The 6692-nt window shown below is 44.0% G+C and overlaps 1 protein-coding gene across 1 annotated transcript in view; it reads left to right on the top strand.

Annotated features, from left to right (window-relative positions):
* LOC112073816 (stanniocalcin-2-like) overlaps positions 1 to 6692 on the top strand; it is a 20138-nt gene that overhangs the window by 8230 nt on the left and 5216 nt on the right. The window lies entirely within an intron of this gene.

Here is a 6692-nt window from a genome sequence, read left to right as displayed (position 1 = left end):
TAGCGTTGATTTCATATCCTGTATGTGTGCTGTTTAGTGTGAGTGTTTCTAGTATGCCTGTATGTGTGTGCTTTAGGTTGAGTTTCTATTGCTCTGTGAATGGTTGTTTGTGGTTCTAATCGTTTGTGGGTTAGGGTTGGTGTTTTATATATGTCTGTGTGGGTTTAGGTTGAGATCTTCTCTATAGTGTGTGGGTTTAGGGTTGAGTCGTTCTATTTCTGTGGGTTTAGGGTTGAGATTTATATATGTCATTGTTTGGAATTGAGTCGTTCTATATGCCTGTATGCTGTGGTTTAGGGTTGAGGGTTTATATTGTCTGTGTGGGTTAGGGTTGGTAATCTCGTTTGTTAGTTTCTATATCTTGGGTTTAGGGTTGAGGTGTTTAATCTGTGATATTGGTGGTAGTTTCTAAACTCAGCAAAAAAAAACTTCTCTCACTGTCAACTTGCTGTTATTTCAGGCAACTTAACCATGTGTAAATATCTGTATGAACATACAAGACTTCACAACTAGACATAAACTGAACAATCTCCAGACATCGTGACCTAAAGAAATGAAGCATGTGTCCTCTGAAACAAGGGGGGTCAAATCAAAATATAGTCAGTTGTCTGGTGTGCCACCAGCTGCATTAAGTACTGCCGTAGCATTCCTCCTATGGCACGCACCAGATTGCCCAGTTCTTGCTACTGTGAGATGTCTACCCCACTCTTCCACCAAGCACCTGGCAAGTTCCCGACCTTTCTCGGGGAAATGGCCCCTAGCCTCACGCTCCAATCCAACAGGTCCCAGACGTGCTCATGGGATTGAGACTCCAGGCTCTTCATTGGTATGGCAGTAAGCACTGACACATATCACTGTCTTGCCACGAAATCACGCACAATACGCAGCAGTATGACTTGGTGTGCATTGTCATTGCTGGAGTGTATGTAGCGATAGCCTGCAGGAAGGTACCACAACTTGGGAGAGATTCCTTCCCTGTAACGCACAGCGTTGAGATTGCCTGCAATGACAAACAAGCTCAGTCCGATTGATGCTGTTTAGACCACACCGCCCACGACCATCTAACGACCCTCCACTCCAGAATTCGCATCCCGCTCAGAGTACAGGCCTCCGGTGTAATGCTCATTCCCTTCACGATATCGCGAATCTGGCCATTACCCCTCGTGTGTGTGAGACCAAACGCACCGATTCGTGAAGGCACTTCTTGCCAGTCCTTGTCTGTCCAGTGACGGTGGGTTGTTGCCCATAGCGGTGTGTGCAGTGATTCTGGTATAACCTGCCTTACAAGGCTACAAGCTCGTCCATTCTGCTCTCAGCCTTACTTCGACGTCTGGGACTGATGAGCCGCAAGAGAATTGTGCGTTCCTGGACTCGGCATTGTTCTTCCATCTTTACCTGTCCGCAGTGTGATCGGATTACCGATCCTGTGCATGTGTGTTGACACGTGTCTGCCACTCTGAGGACGATCTGCTTCCGTCTGTTCTGTAGCATCTTCTTGCGGTCCTACAGATCGGACAGTGCAATTTTTGCCCTGGACACCTCCTACAGTCTCATGCCTACTTGCAGCATGCCTAAGCACGTTCACGCAGTGGCAGCGTCCCTGGGCATCTTTCTTTTGGTGTTTTTGGGCTAAGGAAAGGGGGAAAAAGGGGGGCCTTGTCTTTTTTTTTTACGATGGTTCTTTTTTCTAGTTTCTCTATAACTGGACCTTATTGCTACCGTCTTAAGGTTTTAGTGTCTTAACGACCGTCCACAGGCGTTCATTCCTTGTTTATGTTTTTTTTACTTGTTATGTATTTTTTATTTCTTTATTTACTCAAGGTAGGCTAAGTTGAGAACAATTCTTCATTTAACAACGTGCACTGGCCAGATAAAGCACACATTCGACATAACCAGAGTTACACGGAAATAAACAATGTACGCATAAACAATAAAAGTCTATATTCTTGCAATTAAGTAGATAGGGAAAGCGAATACTACCTAGTTGAGAAACTATTACCAATTTGAGCATTAAACAATGGAGATAGATGGCCAGAAATGAATGTGCAGTAGTCTGCGTCTAAGGAAGAAGAGAAAAACAACAATATGGGGTGAGGAGTGAGTGGGGCTAATCTAGGATGGGCTATGACCGGTGCAATCATCTGTAATGCTGCTGCAATATGCAGTCTCTGGGTTCCATGAGCAACAGAACAGGTTAAACACCAATGAATATAGGTGTAGGTATTCTGAATATTTAAGATATTATTCTGAAAGACAGGTCCCTAGAAATTTGACATTTTCTTTTTTGCTGAGTTATGCTGTGTGATTTAGTAAGGGTTGAGTGTCATAATTTGTGGATTAGGGTGAGTGTTCTATGTCTGTGTGAGTGTAAGGGTTAGGTTCTATGTCTTGTGGGTTTTGTGTGTGTTCTATAGGTCTGTGGGTTGGTTGAAGTGGTCTATTGATGTGTGGATTTGGTGAGTGTTCATAAGTTTGAGTTCTTAGACTTGTTGGTTAGGGTTGAGGTTTCTATAGTCTATTTCGGGTTGGGTTGATGTTCTATAGTCTGTCGTGGTTAGGGTTGACGTTCATTGAGTCGTGTGGTTTAGGGATGTGAGTGTTCGTGTTAGTAGGTGTGTGCGGTTGGTTGAGTTTCTAATATACTGCGTTGGGTTTAGGTATCGTCTCAAGATCTTGAAGTCAGTGCACCCCCATGCCTGAGACACATGTCAGCTGCTATCAGCAGAAGTGCCTGGCCATTAAAAATGATGTTCCAGCTGCAGAGAGTGCTCACTCAGACACAAATTCTGCAGCCATAGAGAACGTTCTCTGCATGTGGAATAATCACTCCAGGACTCTTCCTAAGGGTAGGATGGTGCGTCCATGTCTTCTCGTCGTCTCATCCTCTCTTTCTAAAGGGAGAGAGTATATCTCTCTTATTCTCTGACCTTTGTCTCTCTTCTCCCTGCCTCATCTCTCTCCCTTTCTCTACTCTTCTCTCTGCCTCTTCCCTTTATTACCTAGAAGGTCAACACCATACAACTGTGATGTCCCAGTCCCTAGTATATGTACAAAGTATAATAACATCCATCTTTCTTCCCCACAGGCCATATGTGAGCTGGTTAACATCCTACTTGAGTGGAGAGGTGAAGGAGGCTTAACCAGGAGGTCCGGCTGCAGTGTGAGCAGAATGGGGCCTCTTGTGAACGCTGAGTGTCGCTTCCCTCACCCCCTCCCGCCGGCCCCTCCTCCCCGACACCGCCAGCCACGCTCCCCACTCTGAGCAGACCACCCGACCCCCGACAGGGGGACAATGACAAGTCCATAAAGGAGACTCAATGTCCACCCCCGCAAGCCCGGGTCCGCACAGCCCAGCTGGGGTGGTGGGAGCGGAAACATGAGGCACAGACATCGAGGTGAAAGACATTGGACCTAACTCTGATCTCCCCGCATCCGTGTCCATCGCCCCCCCCCCCACATACGCACACAGACAATATTGTCATGCAAAAACACAATATACACGACTCTAACACCTACACACAGCTCTCTCTCTCTCCCGTCTCTCGTCATCCAGCAGTAACATGTGTACTCGTCAGTTACATCCAGATGTATCCGATGTGTTTCTGTTTATATTGAAATATATAAGTTTATTCCATGTTTTTTATTTTAAGTGTTAGGACTTTTTTGGGCTCTATAGAGCGTTCTCAAATCTACCACTGTAATTTCATTATATTTGTATTTATTTTTTATGTTATGCAATTTAAATATCCAATACATAGATATACTTATCATGATATTTTACAGTACAAACATATAAATAGTCACCATAGCAGTTGATGTACTATACGCATAGTACTGTGTTTTGCGTAACTACCATATCACACCATCACCCTAACACCCTATGTAACATAGCTTTGTGTTCAAAGTGGAAGTGTTGTTATATTAATCAGATACTTGATGATAAATACAACTTTATGGTTTGAATCCAGCTTGCAATGATTTGTAGGCATGAGGTTGGTACAGCAAAGTAACAAATGGTATTCTCCTGATGCCAGCTTACATGCGTTAGGATTCCTACTACTTAGGAGCCAGGACACGCGTCTGTCTAGAGCACATTCTGGTGTTCAAATAGCACCCATTCCCTACAGAGTGCACTGCTTTTGACCAGGTTATGCTATTTGGAGCAGAAATAGCAACATACTGGTCTCTGACTTCAGCTAATGTGCAACCCCATGCCTCGGTGGCCTCAAAGCTGCTCTTCTGTTGTGACTCCTCTCTTGACCTGAGGTTTACTAGAGTTCACTCGACTGGGGTGAACATGTTGCATAGGAAGATCAAAAGAATTTCAATTGATTGTTTAAAGATTTTAATTGAAACTCTTTATTGACCAAAAAGTACAATGTACTGTGTAACTGTACTCGCAGACGTGCCTACGGACACGCTACGGACGTCCGACAGACGTCCTACAGACAGTCCGAACACAGACAGCTACACAGTCCGAAAGCACAGACACACTACAGACAGTCGAAAGACATGCTATAGACGTCTACAGACAGACACGCTACAGATGGCCACAAGATGCCACAGACGTCTGCAGCAGACACGCTAACGTCCTACAGACAGACCACTACAGAAAGACATGCACAGACAGTCTACGAAACGCCACAGAACTGCCGCACGCGCCGACGCTGAGACGCATCCTCAGACAGGTCACCGACGGCTACTGACACGCTCGTTACAGACAGACGCCACAGGAAGATCCTAGCAAGCACATGACGTCTACAACGACCCACGACAGTACCTCTGACACGCGACAGACAGCCCTTACAACATCCTACAGTACTGCTTAGAACTGTCTACAGACTGGCCAGACAAGTGCCGACGAGATATGCTACGACGATATACACACAGAACAGACACAAGACAACAACAGACAGTCGAACACGACACTTACAGACATTGAACAACGCACAGACATACACCTACAAAGACTACATGCTAAGACAATCCTAAGACACACTCAAGACAGTTACAAACGCTAAATGACTAACCACGCTACGACAGTCCTACAGCCCACAGACAGTTATACAACGCTACAGACATGCTACAGACTCCCTACAGGACAACTACCAACAGTTTACAACGCTACAGAATACAGCGCTACAGACACACACTAATAGCGTTACACACATCAAGCACGACACGCTGCACAGCCATAACAGACAGCATGTACACGACACACAGACATCTAAAGCACAGCTACAGACATCCTACAGACGACACCTGCAGACAGACATGTCTGAGCAGATCAGCATGCTAAGACAGTCTACAGACAGACATTCCACAAGAATACTGCACACACAGTCTACAGACAGACAACGCTACAGACAGTCCTACAGACAGTCCTACAACACCTGCAGACACGCTTACAGAACGCTACAGACCACGACAGCTACAGTTAATCACGCTAGAGCTACTAGACGCAGACAACGCATCTCAGTAGCAATCAGTATGTATTGCATGCGATATATCGTACAGAACATTCATACACGACACACAACAGACATTCATAACAGACCTACTCAACATCATTACAGCCCACAACGCTACACAGCACAGCATTCACGATGCTCTCATACAAGCAACACATATACAGACGCTCTTTCAGACATTCATACGTACACGCTACAGACATTAATACAGACACGCTTCAGACTATCATACAGACACTACAGACATTCATAACAGGGGGATCACCTTAGCAGTACGGCCCGCTAATATCATAATCTAACGACAATCGTCGACCGCAAGACCGTTGACATGACATAACGCTACGGACATTCAACGACACGCTCAGGACATATGCAACCGCCAAACGTACAACTGTAGACACTACGACAATAGCACCAGTAACATGCCAGTCTCTCAGTAATGATCTGTATATCTGATATATGAGATTGACTAGTAGTGAATGACTATTGAAATTGTATTGTTTGACTAGATATGAATTGACTATACAGTATATGACAGTTATTGATTGAGTAGTAATGAAGTTTGCGACTAGTAATGATTGATTGACTATATGATTAGTATAATTGATTGACTAGTGATTGATAGTATGATGAATTGACTAGTTGATGATGAATAGTAGTTGATGACAGGATGATTGACTGAGTTAGTTGATTGACTAGTATATGATTGAATGTATGACTTTGGATTGATAGTATGATGATTGACTAGATGATTGATTTGACTAGTGATTGACTACGTGATTATATTGAGTGTTCTATATGCCTGTATGTGTGGGTTTAGGGTTGAGTGTTTATATATGTCTGTGTGGGTTTAGGGTTGAGATTTCTATATGTGTGTGGGTTTAGGGTTGAGTGTTCTATATCTGTGGGTTTAGGGTTGAGATTTATATATGTCTGTGTGGGTTTAGGATTGAGTGTTCTATATGCCTGTATGTGTGGGTTTAGGGTTGAGTGTTTATATATGTCTGTGTGGGTTTAGGGTTGAGATTTCTATATGTCTGTGTGGGTTTAGGGTTGAGTGTTCTATATCTGTGGGTTTAGGGTTGAGTGTTCTATATCTGTGGGTTTAGGGTTGAGTGTTCTAAACCTCAGCAAAAAAAGAAACTTCCTCTCACTGTCAACTGTGTTTATTTTCAGCAAACTTAACATGTGTAAATATTTGTATGAACATAACAAGATTCA

The sequence above is a fragment of the Salvelinus sp. IW2-2015 genome, unplaced genomic scaffold, assembly GCF_002910315.2.
Source record: "Salvelinus sp. IW2-2015 unplaced genomic scaffold, ASM291031v2 Un_scaffold2381, whole genome shotgun sequence".
Taxonomy (NCBI): domain Eukaryota; kingdom Metazoa; phylum Chordata; class Actinopteri; order Salmoniformes; family Salmonidae; genus Salvelinus; species Salvelinus sp. IW2-2015.
The sequence above is the reverse complement of the archived record's forward strand: the minus strand, read 5'-3'. Positions and strand labels throughout refer to the sequence as shown.